Here is a 20,548-nt window from a genome sequence, read left to right as displayed (position 1 = left end):
ATATAAAAAATCTTTCAAAACCAAAGGGAATGAATCTTTTCATAGTAGCTCCTTAAGTAGCAGGGAATGGATATTGGCACATAAGTAAAGGGCTAGGTATTAGGGCATATGGAACCTAGTATATATTTCTTTTATCTTTATTGTCCATCATTCTATTTGGACAGCTTTATACAATTTCCAAACAGGATGTGATTAGTACTGCAGCAGAGGTACAGGACCCCCAAAGAGGTGACTGTCATTTGAACCTCATGTGCTCCTCAGGAAGAAAAATTTACTTTAAGGGCAAAGTAAAAGGCTGTACCAATAAAATGTACCAATAAAATTAATTTTTTAAAAAAGGCTGGTGATGTAGTGCAGAGGTAGAACACTTGCCTAGCACGTTCAAGGTTCTGTGCTGATCTCCTGCACCAGGGTGTGTGTGCGGGGAAGGATTAAATAAGAGATACGTAGAAAGGTGATATTTTCCCTTGGAGACCTACAGCTAGTGAGTTGCAGGTTAGGAACTCCACTATGTCTTTTGACTCCAGCTTCTGATCTTTCTGCTTTGCTCTTATGTTTCTCAATGAAAAGGTTCCTATTACCTGACATTCTTTCTGTAATAATTTTAATTTTTATTATGGCAGTACATGTTTGCAGTACATAATGATTACAGTCATCATGATGAGTTGGTACATGCACATAACACATCTTAATCCTTTTGAAGTCCCCTTCCCCTCCCCCGTCTGATATTCTAAATGAATCTCTGCCTCCCTTCCTCTCATGACTCCAATCTTTCATGAGCTCCATGGATCCACTCATTAGTCCATTCAGTTAGCCTCTCTAATGTGACTCTGTGGAGGACACAGAGAAGAACTAGAGTGGTTCCTGCATTCGGGGACAGAGTTGACCTCATTTTCCCAAAGTCAGGGACCTCTAGATGCCCCCCAGAGGTCCAGGACTCCTAAGTCTTCTATCATCTTTAGCTTCTTGACTCCATACATCTTGGCGCATTATCATCCTAACAATCTCCCACCTTGTTCTGCCACTCTGCCCTTCCACTTAGCCTCCTGCAAAGTTCTGTCATGAGTAAGTCTTCATTTCCTGTCTCTTCTATTAAACGCCCATTGGTTTTTGTTTGTGTCATCTTCATTCTTCCAACTGGTGTTTGTGCCCTTTGCCTCCCCCCACCACACAGCCATCAATACCCACAGCATTTCAGTGCTCAGAGCAAGTCTCTGCATTACTCTTCTTCGATACTTCAGAGTATTTTTGTCCTCCACCCTCTCAAAAGCTCCTGCTATCTTAAAGCACATGCCATCTCTCTGGGCCACCCAGGGCAGCTCTGTCTTTGCAGTCCACTAACAGTCTTGCTCCACTTCCTGTCATCCGTTATGCACGTGGACCAAGCCTTCCTCTCCTCCACCAATCCTCTCAACATGGCTAAGAGACCTCCATCTCCACGCAAGTCTGTCCACCGGGCCTCTCACTGCAGTTCCCACTTCAGCACTCTTCTTTTCCACACAACTTCAGCCTTTGCTCCCATAGTCACAATCCTGACCTTGGAATTACCTACATAGACCACCTCCAAACTTTTAATTTCATGCATCTCAATTTCGACAACTTCTTTTTTCCCAGCTCAATTTTTTTTTTTTTCGTTTTTTTAAACTTGAGATGGGGGTCTTTCTGTGTTGCCCAAACTTGAGGGATCAAGTCATTCTCCCCTCTCCACTTCCTGAGTAGCTGGAACTACAGGGGCACACCACCACACCCAGCCCATTTCACTGTTATCGTCCCTCCACCTTTGTCTCCTCTACTTTTTCACCGTTTATCCTTCCTCTTGACCTCTTTATTCCTTACTCAGCTCAGATTACCCAAGATGCACTGCAAACAATTCCTATTCACACTTTGCCATTCCTTCTCTCTCACCTAGCAAACCTTCAGCTGTGGTTAAACTCAGGTCTTGATTGGTTCCATGCCACATATAAATGGCTAAACACAGCTGAAGGAAAACACAACGTTGTACAAACTTCTTGGTTTTACATTCACAATCTGCACCCTACGTGGATGGATGCTTAGCATGGCCTGGCAATTCTACTGCATTTTTCCAGTTCCGAGAGGGCTTGTCACAATTCTCTCCCCTCTTCAGCCCCTCTCTGTTCATATTATCACCTTGACTCTTGTTTCACAGAGAACACAATAACAATCAGACAGAAGCTATTCCATTTTCCATTAGCAAGTCATAGACAGCCTGCCTTACACCCCACAATCTGCCTTCCCTCTGCTGCTACAGAGAGGAACAGCCTCTGCTCTGGCTTTGGACCAACGTCATGATTTATGCAGGGTATATGGCCTCTTCCCACTCAAGGAGTGCTTTCCTTCTGTTATCCCCTTTTCCTAGCTTTCAGTTTTCCCTTTTTACTAGGTTGCTATTATCTTGTTGTTCTTGTACAATCCCATCCTTAATAAAGTTCTCTGGACCCTTATGTCTTACTGAATGTGCCACCAAATCTATGTTTTCCTCTGTAGTGAAATTCAATAAAATGTCAGTGTTACACATGCTCACCTCTCCTTGTCTTTAGTTGACCATTTAAGGACACATTACCCCCCACACACCACCACCCTCACCGTGCTTCACTGAAATTCCTTTTATCAAGGGCAGCAGTGACTTCCTCATTCCAAAATCTAATGTTTGGTCCTGAACCTTCAGGTTCCTAGACCTCTCTTGGGAGCAGAAGCAAGGCTGTTCTCCTTCCTTCTCAAAGCTCTTTTAACCTAGCTTACGGACCTGACAATTCCACAGTCCTCCTCCAAATCACTGGTCACTCCGTGCAGCTACTCATTCTTCTCTGACCTCTAAGTTTCGGGGTGCTAAGGTTGTCCTCACATGTTCCTTCTTTCACTAAGAAGATGGATGGAACTGAGTAGGAGCATTAGGCCTGTACTTAAATGTTCACACAGGACTATAGATATACACAGGCCAACTTGATAAAATTAAAGATCAAAACCATCTAATGTAATAAAAACTGTATTTTTTTCTTTAGTTTCTTTGACGTAGGGTCTCACTATGTAGTTCAGTCTGCCTTTGAACTCACTGTGATCCTCCTGGCTCAGCTTCCTGAGCACTGGGATTACAGGTGTGCACCACCACACCTGGCCAAACTGTACATAGTATATATAAGCATTGCAATAAGCACTGTTGAAGGGAATGAACCACAACAGTTGTGTGTAAATAAGACACGAATGGGGCTGGGGATTTAGCTCAGTGGTTCCGCCACCTGACTCACAAGCGCAAGGTCCTGAGTTCGATCCCCGGTACCAAAAATAAATAAATAAATAAATAAGACACGAATGAAAATAGCCTTTTTTTTTTTTTTTGGTAACGGGATCGAACTCGGGTCCTTGCGCTTGTGCAGCAGGCGATGAAACCACTGAGCTAAATCCCTGGCCTGAAAACAGACATTTTTATTTTTGCTTTGAGATGACAGGTCATTCAGTTCCTAAATACAGAATGTCGATGAAAGAACAGATTAATGAAAATGTGTGGTAGATATTAAATAAATAAACCAATGAGTCAAATAGGTTGATTTGTCGAGATTTTAAAAGTTTAGACATCTATGGTGAGGTGTTGTAAAAAGAATGTTCCTTTTTCAGGCAATTTTGTTAAGACAGGTGGTTTAGGACAGAAAAATAAAGAGTTCCTAGGCTTCTAGATAGACCCTTTAGCTCACACAAAGTCTGTGTTCTTCTACCTCAGAAAGCCACCTTCTTTCAACAAATACTCTGAAAATGCATTCTCAAGGTTCAATCTCCTCCCACACAGATTGACACTTTCTACAACCTGAGGGAAAAAACTTTCCAGACGTCTAGGCATCAGAAAGTAGGGGGGAAAAACCTGTTTCTATGGCAAGAGGAAACCTTCCTTTATTTTTGTAAATGAACCCTTGTTTATTTCATAATAACACAACTGAAGTACAAGCGCATCCAATGCTCTCCCAGTTTCTGAACTTACATGATCTGTTCTTAAACAGTTCTTTGGAGCGGACCTGAATTATTAGCCCCGTTTGAAGATCTGGACACTGAGGCTGTGAGAGATGAAGTGACGTGGCCAATGGGTAGATGAATAGTAAGTGACAGTGTCCAGGGATGGATAAAACAGCCATCTCTCTGAATCGAGGGCTGTTTCCTCTCACCTGCATGGGAATGCTGCTGCGGAAGGAGAAAGACGAACCATAATTGAGACTGTGCTTCTGCTGAGCTGAATCTCTTATTTTCTAGGTCTTGGCTTAGATGATTTCCTGGGGTGAAATGCGGATCTTTGACTTTAATGCCTCCAGAGTTTGGTGAGCAAGAAGTCCTGAAACCTGTAGGTAGTGTGGGATCCCTATCTAATCAGCTCAGAGTTCCTGAGGAAAGTAGGGGAAAGGGCACGTAGTCTGGTGAAATCTCTGAGAAGCAAAACAATGAACCCGGGTGTTGTGGGGTGAGTTTCCTCATTCCATGTGTGCCCTGATACATCTTATCCATCCTCCAGCAAACAGACCCAGCAAGACACTGTGCCGTCTCAACGGAAGGACTCAGTATTTGCATGGGAGACCTAATTAGAGGGAGGATAGCTGCCTCTGATTCTTAATAAACAAACTAGAGTGTTTTGTTACATCCTTTCTCTGGAATCTGTTGTCGAAGAATTCATCTTCACAGACTTTTAAACAGCTTGAAAAAGAATTCTGTTCTCACAGACATTTTGTATCAGTAACAAATAATATGTCACAAAACACCCAGTTTGCTCAAGTGATTGTCCTTTCCTTTCTCTTTCCTTCCTTCCTTCTTTCCTTCTTTCTTTTCTTTTCCTTTCTTTTTTCTCTTTCTTTCCTTCCTTTCTTCCTTTCTTTCTTGAGCTCTTGGAGTTGATTGATAGATAATTATCAGTATTGCCCTAGTTTTCACCATCATTTATATTCGTGTACTACTGGATCCTGTCAAAACGTCTGACAATGTGGCAAACTGTCATAGGCTGTCCAGTCTGTCTCCTCCCAAATAGACCTGAAAAGTGGTAGCCAGTATCTAGGAGGGGTATGAATCTGAAGAACAAGTATTTACAAATCTGTGGGGACGTCTCAAAGAGCCTGAAGAACGCCCGCGATGGATGTGTGCGGCAGGGCTGGGGTCCGGAGGCCCCTGGATCCTGATGTGGAGGAGGCCGGGAGGGGCCAGCGGAAGGAGAGGCGATGTTAAAGGCACGCTGTGCGGATTGACCAGTCCTGCTCTGACAGTCTAACAAAGCTCCATTTCCATATCCTCGGACTGGTGCCCCACCAATGTTTAATGTGTTGTTGCCCAGCGGCTTCGATGTAAAACCATGGTTAGGGAGTCTCCTGGTGAAGGCAGCAAACAGGCGTGTCGAGCAGGGGTTCTACCTGCCGCTGCTCTCCCCGTGGGCCTATCTGCCTTCCAAGCGCAAGGTTCTGAGTTGGAGGCCCTGTACCGAGAAAAATAAATAAATAAATAAATAAATAAATAAATAAATAAATAGGACACAGACCAGGCAGGCCTGCAATGCTTACCCTAAAGCACACGGCCCCATGGAGGACAGCTGCTACCCTTGGTAAATACAAATTTCCGGAAGCTCACACGCCAGAATAATCACTTTCCCAAGGGCTGGAAAAGGAAGACAGTGCAATGCGTACAGCCACAAACAGAATTCTTGAAAGAGACAAAACAAAAATTGAGAATATTCACAGTATTTCTACATAAGAAAACTTTCAGATTGTAAGGCACCAAAAAAAAAAAAAATCTTAACTAAGAATTACATAGGTAACTAAATATAATATTGATGTAAAGAATATGCTAGCTGAGAAATAATACAGGGTGGACAGAAATAAAAGTCATTAGTGAGTAGGAGTATTTGATTGGGGAACTCTCAGATAAAGGCCAATAGAAAAGTGCAAAAAAGGAACATATTTTTGTAAAAATACTAAGATACTAGGAGATAGACGAGGTGTCAACAATATTTGATTAATGGGAATTGCCAAAGCAGGAATACTGGAAAAACTTATAAAGATATATTGTCCATTGTTAAAGAGAGAAGTCACGTCTAAGTTTGAAAAAAGTCATCAAGGGACAAAAGAGAGCTAAGGAGAAAAATGAATGGAGAATACGTAGACAAAGACATTCTAAGAACTTCTAGAGAGAAAGATCACTTATACAGAAACAAAAGTCAAGTGGCACTGTACCACACAACAGAAACATGGGACTGCACTGGACCCTGCGGCAACATAGTTAACGAACTGAAGGGGAGACAAATGCAGTGATGCATACTCAGACTCCCTCAGGAGGCTGAGGAAGGAGGATCTCAAGTTCAAGGCTGGCTTGGGCAAATTAGTGGGATCTTGTCTCAAAACATAAAACAAAAAGGTCTGGGGCTGTAGCTCAGTGGTAGAGTATACCTGGGTTCCACCCCTTCTAGCACAAAAAGGAAAAAAACAGAAAATCCAACCAGACAAAAAAAGAACTAAAGGAAAGGGCAATCGAAATTGTCATTAAAATGCAGAAGGTGCCATATATGTTCTTGAGTACACAAAGACCCATAACAGGAACAGAATTGCAGAATAAAATAAATGTAAAGAGAAACAAATTCAGGAGGATCCAGTGCTGAGTACAGAAAAAGTAAAGGTGATCCAATATTTCAGTAAATGTATTTCTTTTTTTTCCCCATTAAGTTTATTGGTACATTTTAGGTATAAAATACAATTACATTCATCATTGGGATCTTGTACCATTACATGAGTATCTTGATTCTTATTTTTTCCCCTTCCCCTGCCCTCCCTTCACCCCCTCCACCCTTCCATATTTGCAAAGACTTTGTTTCCATTTTTTTCCTTTTCTCATATTTTTTCCTTTCCCTTTTTTCCTTTCCCCTACCCCTCCCACTTCCCCTACACCTTTAGACCTTTTCTTCCTGTTGCACAATATCAATTATACATTTTTAAAATTACAATATCAAGATCTAGGAGACATCACCACAGATTTTACAGAATTTAAAAGGATATAGAAAGCATATTTCAAAAATCTGTTTTGAAATAAATTTGACAACTTCTAAGAAGTACCTTAGAAGACAAATTAATGAAACTAACTCTGGAGGAAATATAAAATTTGAATAGCACCTATTAAAGAAAGTATATTCCTAGCTTGAAACCTACCTATATGACAACAACAGGTTCATACACATTTTAACTGATAAATTATATCAAACATTTAAAGCAGAAAAAAGAAGGAACACTTCTCCCCTCATTTTAGGAACTCAACATTGTGCTAATCCTAAAACTGGATAAAGATAATAGAAGAAAAAAGTATGAACATAGATAGAAATTTGTTTAACAAAAGAAACTATTAGAAGTCAGATCTGGCAGGATGTAGAAAGTGGTTTTGTTATAGGGATGGCAGTGTTGGTTCAGCATTGGAAGATCCACCCCCAAAAGTCATCATTTTAACAGAGGAAAGGAAAAAGCCATATGATCCTGTCACTAGTTGGAGAAAAAGTACTGGACTAAATTCTACAGCTGTTCATGGTAAAAGCTATCAGGAGACTAGAAGTAGAACAGAACCTTCTCAACAGATGAAAGACATGTACTCCATACTTCCAGCGAGAACGCCTTATATGAATGGAGAAGATACAATGCTTTCTCCTTAAGGTGGGGAACAAGGGCAGATATGCCTACTCTTTATCTGTCCATTAAACTTCAAAACCTAGGCCCCACCAAAATAGTCTGGCAATAAAATGACACAATTAGGATGGGATTGGCAAGGTAGAAGCAAAATCTTTATATGTAGATGAAATGATCATCTACAGAGAAAATACTAAGAAATCTCTAGGAGCCCCTAGAACTTGTATTTGAATTTAGCAGGATTAGAAAACCCAAGGTATATATAAAAATTCAGGTCTGTGTATACTTGCTATAAATGAAGACTTGGATATTGAAATTTAAAAGTTATGTAGGAGTACAAAGGACCTAGAAAAGTTAAAAACAAAAACAAAAACAAAAACAGTGTTGGAAGATGTATAGTACCTCATTTTAAGACTTCTTCTAAAGCTACTGTAATCAAGGCAGTGTTGGTGTAAGGAAAGACATATAGATCATTGTAATAAAACAGAGAATCTAGAAATAGAACCACACATATATGGTCCACTGAGTTCTGAATGATTATTTAACATTAGCATTTTATAGAATATAAACTCAATTCAAGAGCTGAGGAAGAGACAGTGTTTTCAGCAAATGGCACTAGAACATCTGGTATTCATATACAAAAAATTAACCTCAACCTTTTATTTCCATACATGAAAATAACTTGAAGGGACCTATGAACCTAAATATGAAAGCCTAAAAGTATAAAACTTTAAGAAGAAATTATAAGAGAAAATATTTATGAATTCAGGGTAGGCAAGAACTACCTAGTATACAAAGGACATGTATAAAAGAAAAAAATTGATAAATGAGATTCCATCAAAATTTAGAACTTTAAATGACATCATTAAAATGAAAAGTAGTCCTTAAGCAGACCATATTTACAATGCACATAACCTATGACCAGAATATATAAAGAATTCTTAGAGCTCATTAATAGACAACCCAATTAAAAAGAAGACATAAGAAGATGATAAATAGCCAGTACAGCACAAGGAAAGGTGTACAACTCTAGAATCAGAAAAATACTAATCAGTACAATAACAAGATTGAATTATACACTCATTAGGGAGATGAAGTTAAGTTTTAAAAGCCTTGTCATGACTTTTTCTTTTTGTTGGATTCTCCCCCTTTGCGTTTAATTTGTCAAGCCCAATGGATTCATTCTGCTGGGTTTCCTGGGGTTGTGATCCTTGTTGTCTTTTCCTAGGGTATTGTCTAAAATTTTTGGAGTGCCGGTTTGGTATTCATGAAGTTCCTGAGGTGCTCTTTATCATGAAAGTATCTTATTTCTCCATCAATCTTGAAAGATAGTTTTGTAGGGTACATCAGTCTTGATTGGAGGCTGTTTTCCTTTAGGGCTTGAAATACATCACTCCAAGCTCTTCTTGCCTTGAGGGTTTGCCTTGAGAAGTCTGCTGTGATTCTGATGGGCTTTCCTTTGTATGTGATTTGTTTCTTTTCTCTCACTGCTTGTAGAATTTTGTTCTTCTGTTGGATTTCTGGAATCCTAACTATTATATGCCTATGTGTAGATTTTTTTTTTGATCAAGGCTAGCTGGAGTCCTATATGCCTCACTTATCTGTATGTCAAGTTCTTTTCCCCTCCTTGGGAAGTTTTCTGCCATCACTTCTGTGAATAGTTTTTTTATGTCATCTGCACTCTCTCCTCTTTCTTCATTGACTCCAATCAGTCTTATGTTATTCTTCTTTGCATCATCTAGCAGCTGCTGGATTGATTTCTGATGTTCCCTTACAATTTTAAAGCAATTTTTCTTTTCCTGGTCACTAATTGCAATCTTATCTTCTATATGTGAAATTCTATCCTCACATTGGTTCATTCTGCTGTGCAGACTTTCAATGGAGTTTTTAATCCCCTGGAAATCTGTTTGCATCTGTTTTATGGATTCCATTTGTTTCCTGTGTTGCGATTCCATCATGCTCCTCAGATCCTCTATTTTTTTATCTGTGTCCTCTCTAGATTTACTAATCATGTCTTGCACCATGAGCAAAATCTTTGGTGTTATCTGAGTAATTATTTCTGATTTCATTTTTCCCAGATCCTCTTTTGTTGCCAGTTCAGAGAGTCCAGGTGGTTGAGTTTCAGATTATTCTATCTCGTTTCCCTTTGGGGTTGCTGTAGGTGATCCAGAAGTCTGTTTTTGAGGCTTGTTTCTGTGTCTTCTCATTTCCACGGGGGGGTGGGGTGGGGGTGGTGCTGGTGGTGATGGTGGGTTGCTTCTGGAGCCTGCATGGCTCACCTTCTCTGCCCCTGGAGCTTGGGATGGTGGTGGGGGAGTTTCCTTCTGGGTGCTGGGACGGGCTCAGCTTTTCTGCCCTAGGAGCTTGGGACGGCGGAGGGAGAGCTTCCTTCCAGGTTCTGGGACTGGCTCAGCTTCTCTGCCCTAGGAGCTTGGGATGGCAGTGGGGGAGCTTCCTTCCGGGTTCTGGGACCTCACCTTATCTGCCCTAGGAGCCTGGGATGGCGGCGGCGGAGCTTCCTTCCAGGTGTTGGGCTCAGTAAAGGTATTTCTGATTCAGCAAAGTTGCCAAAGACAGCATCAATTTATAAAAACAAACAGGGCTTCCCTACACTACCAGTAACCCACTAAAAAACACAGTGAAAAAATAGCAACAAAAGCATAGTAATCAGTTTAGCCAGGACTGTACAAGACCTTTATGGAAAAACTTAAAACTTGAAAACATTTCCCCCTTTTGCAATCAGCCTGTGTTTAGTTATGTGGCAGGATCTAGAGGAAAAGTCAGTGTGAAGGGCTCTGGACAAAGTGCACAGGCACAGAGAACCCCAAATGCTTTGATCACGTGCACACTGCTGGGGAAGAGGGGTGCCCAGGACCTTGAACTCTGCCTCCTGTGAAAACTCCAGTGCCTGCCCGTCATTGTGAAATTCCTGGTCTTTTTCACACACAAAAAAACATTTGGACAGCAAATGTAAATCCCCCCCTCCCAAGAAAGTTTCTGTATAGAAACAAAACTCATTTCAGAAAACAGCTATTAAGCAAAAAGAAAACACTGCATGATTCAATCACAACCATGATAATACCTTTGTGTATACTTTTATGGATGGTTTCTGAATATTAAGGCTGAAAAAATATAACATCGATGCAGAAAACTCAAAGCACTTATAGCTGATAGTGGACTCGTGCATTCATGTCAGATAATCCTTCCTCCAGTACAGGACTTTTTCCTGTCCTATTTTTTTTTCTTTCTGTAATTGAGATTGAACCCAAGGCCTTCCCATTGAGCTACATCTCAGCTTTCTTGTATGTTTACTTTGAAACAGGTTCTCACTGAGTCACTAAGTTGCCCAGGCATGGCTCAAATCTGTAATCCTCCTGCATCAGCCTCCTAGAATGCTGGGATTATGGGCTCCTGCTTTATTGTAAAGCTACCTCTTCTTTCGTGTGTACTCTACTAAGTTGCTAGTGGCCTACTCCTCAAACGTTCTCTCCTCTGTGCAAATTCACTCAGCCTCCAGAACTCGACTCGCCTCCATCACTTCCAGATGATTCACTACAACTCATTCTGGTCTCGCTCTCCTCTGACTGCTAGAATCGATTACTCTGGACAGAATCATCTTCCTCAATAGTCCCTGCTCCCAATTTATCAGTTCCAGACTGCACAGAGCAGCTCTTCATTGAGTGTATCTCCCTCTTGCCTTCTGTCCTGTTACCTGCACAGCACAGGGTGAGAGGAGCATAAGTAACACCCCTGTTTCTTCCTATATTGAACACTTCCACTCATCCCACCTAACATCAGCAGTGAGTGCCTGCTGTGTAGAAATCAATCCACAGAGACCCATTTCCTGCTGTGGAGGAAGATCTGTTATTTTTCTCCATGCAGTGGTCTGTGACAGAAGGAAGAAATAAACCACAGAAAAAGGCAAGGGAGAAATGGAGGAAAGGAGGGAGGGTGAGAAGATGGGAAAGGAGGAAGGAAGGAAGGAAAAGAAGAAAGAAGGAAGGGAGAGTGGGAAAAGGAAAGGGAGGGTAAAAAAACTTTTGGATTAAAAATTGTGCTATTTACTCTTTATTTATTATCTTAGTCAAAATTTTTAACCTTCCAAACTTTAATATCTCAATTATAAAATTAGAATAATAAAATTAGAATAAAACTTTAAATATTTTAAACTGGTTGTGAGCATTAAATGAGATCACTTAAAAGTAATTTATATTTGAAAAATATTTTAAAATGCTAATAATTATAATGGTTACTTTTATGTGTCAGCCTGACTGGGCTATGAGATGCCCAGATTTTGGGCAAAACATTATTCTGGAAGTGTGTGTGTGTGTGTGTGTGTGTGTGTGTGTGCGCGCGCATATTTTTGGATGAGTTTACCATTAAAATCCACAGACTGAATAAAGCAGATTGACCCTATAATGTGGGTGATCCTCATTCAATCAGTTGAAGGTCTGAATAAGACAAAGGCTGACCCTCCAGTAAGAGAAACTCCTCCTGCCTTCAAGCTGGGGCATGGGCCTTCTGCTGTCTTTGAACTCAAAGTGACAGGCTGGCTCCTCCTGGGTCTTCAGCCTCCTAGCCATTGCTAAATCCTTGCCACCAGCTCCCCTGGTTCTCAGGCCTTTGGATGCTGACTTGAACAATATAGCTCACTCTCTGGGGCTCCAGCTTTCTGCTTGCAGATCTTGAAACTTGTCAGCCTCCATAATTGTATAAGCCAATTCCTTATAATAAATCTTTTTACACACCTACACACACACACTTTTGGTTCTGTTACTCCAGAAAACCCTAATGCAGCAATTGGTATTATCACTGAAGAATTATATTTTTATATAAATTTCTCAATAGTCAAGATATCTCACTCTTTTGTCTAATGCAGTCCTAGGGAAAATTTTTTCACTTGCAACATGAGGAACTCACATTAAATCTGTGATATTTCCCCGAAGGCCTGAGTCCTGGAAACATCTTCAGTCAACCCTTTTTTTGGTACCAGGGATTGAACTCCAGACCTTGCGCTTGCTAGGAAGGTGCCAGAACCACTGAGCTAAATCCCTGGAAGGAAACATCTTCTTTGGAGGAGGCAGTTCCTAAGAAGTGGATGTTTATTGGGTTGTAATGGTTTCACACACCCTGTTTTAAAATTTTTATTATCATTACTTCGGTAACTGCTGAGTTAAACAGTGACCAGAACAGCCTAACATCAGAGGCTTCCTAAATCAGGCAAAAGTTTAAGTTCAAAGGAGAAACCTGCAGGATCCTAAGCACAAGTAACTAAGGGGAAGTATCTTCTAGAAAAGTTTAACAGAAGATGAGAACTATAACACTCCAGCCCTGGCTCCCTAGGAGGCCTTTGGGCCAACAATAGCTCTAGGTTTAATTCACTATTTCATTAAAGAGTTTTCAGAGATTTGAACTCAGACAATTCCAGAACTGGAACAATTCTTAGTAGTCACCTAAGTGTAGATTCTGGAGAGATGGTAGTGGTAGTTTTTGAATCTTTGATCGCCATATAAAATTCATATAGAGGAAAATCAAAATCTCACCACTTGCAATAAAATGAAGTGATAGTGTGTCTCTATCATCCCCAAAACACAATTGGGTGAGGATAAACCAGCAGTCATAAACCTGGGCATCATCTGTGAAGGAGAAAGCAGAGGGGACCATGGTGTGTCTGAGGTATCAGAGAACTGGAAAAGCCCTAAACAGCCTGTGAGATCCTCCTGGAGAAAAGGCAGACAAATTAAAGAGCCGTAGCCCAAATCAAGATTTGTTTAGCCCACCCTGGTGTTAATGGGTTACAAGTGCCACACCCCATAGGCTGGAACAGCCCAACCACTGGTTTGCTGAGAATTACATAACAAGCTGATTGGTAGTATTTGCTGATCTCTGTGGTGTAAACCCTCTCATCATGGTCCATTGCAGGATATAAAAAGGAACATAAAGTTGGGAAGAGTTGTGTCTAATCGACTCTTGTCAGCTGCTGAGCAGTGGGAAGAGCCAGCTCCCTGGACTCTCCAGTCCACATTGGGCCATAAATTGAGTAGAAACAGCAACGGAGAAGAGTAAGGACAGCAGCAATGAAGGGAAGAAAAGGTTGAGATCTTCTTGTGTCCTCCTTGGGGAATGGAACAGAGCCAGGAAATTTCAGAGAACAGTCCACTGTATTTCCAAACACCTAAAGAAGAGGGGAATTTGTAGAATTTGAACTAGTTCAAAGCACACCACCTTCCGAAAACTCAGGAAAATTAAATCTCCATAAAAATGGGCAATAGGAAAGCTTTGGGGTAAATCCCACAAATTTTTATATGAAGTCATATAACTCTGTGGTTCCCAAACCCGCTGTGCATGAGAATCACTAGAAACCAAAACAAAGCCATTCAATACTCTTCCTGTGCATGCAGTCTGGGGAGATGGCACACCCTGACTACCCACAAGGAGTCAAACTGACTTCCCTCAAGCTGCGAGGTTCACAGGGACCGTCTTCAGCAGCCTCCTTACACTCAGACAGCAACTTTCTGCACCCTTACGACTTTCTCTCACTTGCCAGGGATTTTCACCTGGAGGGGTATCGTGTGCCAGACTGCCTCATCACAGCCCAAATTATTCATTCTCTATTCTCTTCTGCTGTAAATGGGAGCTCACAAACCATTGACAACTACCGTTTCAGAAATTAAGTGTAGCTTAAGAGTTTTCTTCCTCAATACTTTCATATAATAGCTCTAGTATTGCATCTATTCTCATTGCGTGATTCTCTTAAGGAATCCCTAACACAGGGTTTTCAAAACATGGTAGGCAGGTATAGGAGGGATTTTTGGTCAGAGAAGCTTTAATAGTCGAGGTTCTTTGGTGGCAAACCTCACTGTAAATAGATTAAAAAGAGGGCTGTTCACATCTTAGGAGCCAGGGATCCTCTGGGACCTTTTGGGATCCTTTGTGGTAGCACAAATTCAAGAACCATCTGTTTACGGCCCACATGAGTTAATTCAACTTAAAGCACATTTTGATTCTCAAGGTTCAAATTCCTGAGAAAGATTTAACTGGTCCTTTTGGGTCACATGTCCATTCCCTTGACAAATAATTGTGATTTATAAATAGCAGCCCTGGACTGTATGGGATTTCTCAAGGTAACAGATGCCCACTGTGGGCCTTGTTTCAATCTGTCCTGTTCCAGTCAACCTGACTAGGTGTCTTGCGCTTTTGTTGAAGGAAATCTAACAAGTAATTCAAGACTTTAGAGAACAAATATCAATCTGATGGGGCTGGTTTGTATGTGGCCTCCGTTTCATCCCATGCTATCCTGACACTGGACTTGGCACTTTGTATTCACCTTCCAGGATCTTCTGACATCACATGTCATTGATTGCAGATGTGGTAATGCGGAGCCCTGCATGGCTGGAAGACCCTTGGAGGGAGAACAGTGGATGGGATGAACAGTGGGGGATGAAGAAAAGACAGACAAAGAGATACAAAAGCTGAGGCCAGGTGGAGTCTTCCTCCAGATGGGAGAAAAGGACTGCCTGGCAACCGCAGCTATTTATAGTAGTAGTGATAAGGGAAGTGCAGGGAGAGGTGAAGGGGCTGCTCCTGACTGGAACAAGGAGAGCAGCTAAGGTCTGCAGAACATCATGCTTGATGGTTTTATGGGGAAAGGATAAGGAGGAAGGCATGTGTTCTAAGGCGGGCCTTGCTCCATAACGTTAGCTTGCCACCTGTTCTCCTCCATGGGGCCCTGCCTCATCCATGCGAGGAGGAGCTTAGGCCCAGCCATAGGGATCTACAGCACTGCGCTCCCAGCATAGAAAGACAGAGAAGATAGCTGTTTGTACACTGTATAGCAAACAAACTAACATCCTATTAAGAAATTACCCCAACATCCATCCATAAGTAGAATGAACCAAAAAATGTGTGTATTTTTAGAATGGAATACTGTACCATAGGAAAATGAATGGTTTTCAACTCGGCGACAACATGGATGCTCTCACAGACAATATTGAGTGAAAGGAGCCAGGCAGAATGAGTACATATTACGCGATTCCATTTCTATGAAATATAAAACAGATAAAACCAATCCGTGCCATTCTAAGTTAGAATGCTGGTTACCCTTGGGGGGAGGATCGAAGGCAACCTAAGGTGGCTGCTTCTGTGGGTTGCTATTTGCAGCAATTCATCAAGGTATGGATTTGTGCGTATGTACTTCTTTGTATACTATATACTTCAGGCAAAAGTTTAAAACGCTTTATTAAACCTTTCTGCTCTTCCCAAAGTCACTCCTGGGCTACCTGGGAATTAGAGATCCCTCATCTCATCTCTCAGCCACTTCCCTGCAGCACCTTTGACATTCAGGAAACTTCTCTACCATCTTCCACCTTGTGCAGCTTCCTGGGAGGGGCACAGTGTCTTAGCCCACCACTGTCCCCCTGAGAATGGCCCTGCCTTGGTCTTCTGAATTTCACTGCCTTTTCCACAATTATTATCAGTGAAATGTTTTCCATCTCATCACATTTTTATCTGAGAAAAGTATTTGCAGATGATTATAATTTTGGCTCCACAAATCCTCTCTCCATGGGGTAGAACAGGCCAAGAGACCTGGTATTCCCTTAACTTACAGTCCAAACACAACTCTTCAGCTTCCTCCTGAACCCTCCTTTCCCTCTTTTAGGGAAAGCAGATGCTAAGTCTCAGGGGTGCAAGTCTGGTGATTGCATCTGTGGTGGGAATATGATGTTTCCTTCTGTGCTCTGCCACGGTCCTCTCAGTCTTACCATTTTTGGTGCCTGCAGTGGTGTGCAAATAGCTCCCCTGCCCCTCGTACAGCTCTCAGAGAGTCATGCATTGTATGGGGCCCTATCAAACCCAGATGACCAGAGTTTGCCACCTTAGCTGCTTCCTTTCCCTGTCTTAGCTCCCCCTGCCCTGCAGCCCTACAAGTGTCTCCTAAGACCATGCCCCAGTTGAACTGCCCTACACAAATTCTGTCTCAAAGACTGAATGTGAGGGAATACAAACCAAGGTGTTGATATAAGAGAAAGATAACTCCCAATCTGCTAGATGTCAGATGTGCCAAGTTTGAGTCCCCCAAGTATTGAAGAATGAATTCCAAGGGACAATGGAGTTTAAGAGGAGGAAAGGTTTATTCAGAGACAGGAGAGGTCATGAAAGTGGGTGGCCACCGAGGCCCTTTTCCAGGGGTAATTTATACAGCAAAATCACAAAATCACAATGTACGTACAATGTGGGTCAAACTACAATCATCCAGTAGGATTACAAGTATAGCTGCTTAGCTAACATTGATCCAATGAGGAAGAGAGCCAGGTAGCAAGGGTATAGGCTGGCAACATTATCCTTGGCTTATCTATGACCTCTAACACAGAAACATTTTGGGGAAGGAGTGGATCCAGAGGCTCTGGTCACCCACCTGGGCGTCTGATGCTTACCTGGACTTAATGGTCAAGGTGGTACTAATTGCTATATAACCTCAAGTTACTGGTTATCCCTTAGGGAGCCATGTAGGCCTGGCCACTGCATCTTTATCTTGGGCCTGCCTTCTTCAGATGCACCTCCGGTCACAATTCTGATGGATTTATTTTTTCAGCTGACCTCCTTGAGATTCCAGTCCTTCTCTGATCATATATTTATTTCTAATTTAGCTGCCTGTAATAGTCTCAAGCTGCCCCACCCAAACAAACACACATACGCACATGTGCACAGGTACACATAAAGAGGTTTGTCCGTGTGGTGGGGTCACCCTAAGACAGTCTCCAAGGGTTACATTTTGGGAGGGTGGATTTTTACTTAGGGTTGGAAAATAAAAACCTACACCTGTAAAAGAATCAGAGATATAAGTTCAGGAGGAGAAACAAAATCACTTTATTGGAAAGGGAAGAGAAATGGGGAAGCAAAATCACTTTATTGGGAAAAGGAGAGGAAATAAATGGATGGACAGCTACCTTGTCAGAGGAGGTAGGGAGCCCAGAGCTGCACTCAGGGTCTTTGTCCCAAGCTTCCTTTATCACAAGGTGAGGAAGAGACTCTCCCCCTTGAGAGCAGTTACACCTTGATTGGCTGTTCTGGCTCTGAGGCCCCTGATTGGGCCGTTGCCCCTTCCATCACCTACGTGTACATTTTTGATAAGCATTTCTGTGGTCTCTGTGTGCTGCCCAGGTGCTTCTCTGGCGAGGTTTACAACACAGTTACATTCAGGGCCGAAACAGTAAAAAGGATATGTGTGCATTTTAGTTTATTAGTATAGTGAAAATAATAAAAATACATATGCACCTATATATATGGATGTGTGAGTGTCTAGGTATTAGTGGATATTTTATATACTAAGGGAGTTTTTAAAAAAAAATATAGCCCCACTTTGTTTCTTTTGTGTTTACTTGGAGGTGGAGGGAGAAGGGAATTGATCCTTGGCATGAAGTGAGCCAGGCAGGCAGCCTTATCAGCTCTCTCTGTCTGTTTTTTTAGCTACTCTCTCTAGCAAGGGCTTAACTCTTTATTCATCTGAAACCTCACTAAGGCCCTTTAATTCTCCTTACCTGTGCCCCAGCTTTCCCTGCACAAGGAATCATGACTTTCATATAATCCCTCTGCTGAGTGTGGCTGGAACCTTGAGCAGAAAGTGGCACAGGTGACGGGCAAGCCCCTCCTGTGATTGTGATCTCTTACAGCAGACCAGAGAGAGAAGAATCCCCTGTGGCTGGGATTTAGAAGCAGACTGCCATGCCTGAGCTACCTGTAAAGGTCACACTGAGGTAGGACAGAAGAAATAAAACCAGGTAGAAAGGAGGCCAGGAAATCAAGAATTTAAATTTGTACTATGAAAGAAAACTGCAGCTACGGAACACAAGCCCAGTTATTTACTTTTTTTCCTTCTCCCAAAACAGCAAACCTGGGCAAGTCCCTTTTCATCTGCAAGTTGCTTTTTCCTTCAGCTTCTCTCCAGCCGAGAAAGCAGCTGCGGTGGAGACTTCAGTGTCTTAACATGTTTCTGCACTTCAAACCCACATGGATAGCTTACACTCCAACCTGGCGGGCAGTGGGAACACACTTCCGAGATCACCCATGTTGGTGACAGCCTTTAAATGTGTGCCTTACCCCAACTGTATCGTGCTCTTTTTTCTGAGCACCTGGACTCCCCCGCCCTTCAGTGTGTCCCATATCTTTCTCCAGTAAGTCCTTCTTATGCCTCTCTTTCACTGATGGGTCCTGAAAATTCTTTTTCCAATATGGGAGTCAGCAAACCTGTATATATCTTTTAAAGGGGTGGTTTAAGTTACTTACTTCAGCCTCAGGGACCCTCAGACCCAGCTGGTGACAACACAATGCTACAGGCAGCCTCTCAGAGCCAGTCTCGTCTCTGGAAACTAGCCAGCAAGAGAACAGGGACTTCAGTTGTACAACCACAAGGAAATGAATTTTGGCAACATCCAGAGTAAATTTGGAAGTGGTTCTTCCTAGTCTAGCCCACAGTGAAAAATGCACCTCTGCTGACTCCATGATTGGAACCTTCTGAGAGACAGAGCAAGAGGAGCCAGCAAAGCCACATGCACTTCCCTCCACCACTGAGATTTCAAGATAATAAAAGTGTGTTGCTTGGAGCCACTAAGTTTGTAGTAATTTGCTCAGCACCAATGGAAAACGAATGCATTCTCTGTGGAACCTTTTGACCCAAACTGGAGGACTTGTTTCTCCTCACTCCCTAGGATATTTCTGGCAGGGATCTGCCCTCAAGGTCTCTCCAGAATCATTTTGCTTTTTGATTTTGTCATCTGAGATCAGCCATGCTTTCTTGTTCCTATTGAATTGTTTTTATAGAAATGAGCATTAGGATGGGCCAGTTGTTCCCAGTGAACAAAAGTTTCTTCAATAATGCTTCTCCTTAATTCTTTCTGGACACTTGATCCAGCAGAGCTTGATTTTTCCATTGTCAGGACTAAATCAAAGGTCACAGGACCCTGTTAAATGTTCATTGCAAAATTCTATCAGGCTGTAACACAGTATTATTTCTTCCTGAATATGATGTCTCAGATTTGTAGATTTATAAATTTACAAATTTAATTTACAAAATAATGTAAGGCTAAGGTTCTCTTCTCTGTTATGAGAAACTTAACAGAATTATGTGACAGTGATTCATGTTTCCAAATGCTATTTCTTGGGCTTCCAAAAACTTTCCTCCAGCTATGGAAACTGCCTGTGACATAGTGGAAATAATATAATTCCCAAACTTGTAGATGTCAGATACACTGAGATTGTGTTCCCCTAAATTGAAGAAAGAATTCTAAGAAATAGAGGTTAAGAGTAGGAAAAATTTATTGAGAGAAATAGCTCCTGAGAGAGAGGAGGGGACCTGAGAGTGAGTTGCTATGGACCCCACTTCACAGAGGAAGTTTTATGGACCAAAATCATGAGGTGGGTACAATGTGGATCGGAACTATAATAAATCAATAAGATAAAAAATCTAGCTGCTTAGTTAATATTGATCCAATGGGGAAGCAGGTCATGTAGGAAGTATACATGGAAAGAACAAAGACCTTGTTAGGAAGGGATGCATCAGGAGGTCCTGGTCACTCACTTGGCTGACTGATGTCTATCTAGACTTTATTGGACCAGGTGATATGAATTATAGTATAATCTTCAATTTACTGCTTATCCTTTGGGGAAGCATGTAGGCCTGGTCATTCCATCTTTATCTTGAGGCCTGGCCTTTGACAGATGCACTTCCAATCACACTTGTAATGTGTAATGTGTTCTCCTCTTCTGTACTGACTCCCTTGAGGACCTAGCCCTGTCTGACTGCCTATAATATTTTTACCTAACTTAGCTGTCTATAACGCCTGGAGCAGAGCCCTATCAGCCTCTCCTTGTTTTTCCTTCCTGGCACCTGCTTTATCCAACTTGTGAGCACT

This window comes from Heterocephalus glaber, unplaced genomic scaffold, assembly GCF_053883595.1.
Source record: "Heterocephalus glaber isolate CG9 unplaced genomic scaffold, H.glaber_assembly_v1.0 deba00001442, whole genome shotgun sequence".
Classification (NCBI taxonomy): domain Eukaryota; kingdom Metazoa; phylum Chordata; class Mammalia; order Rodentia; family Bathyergidae; genus Heterocephalus; species Heterocephalus glaber.
This window is presented reverse-complemented; position numbering follows the sequence as displayed.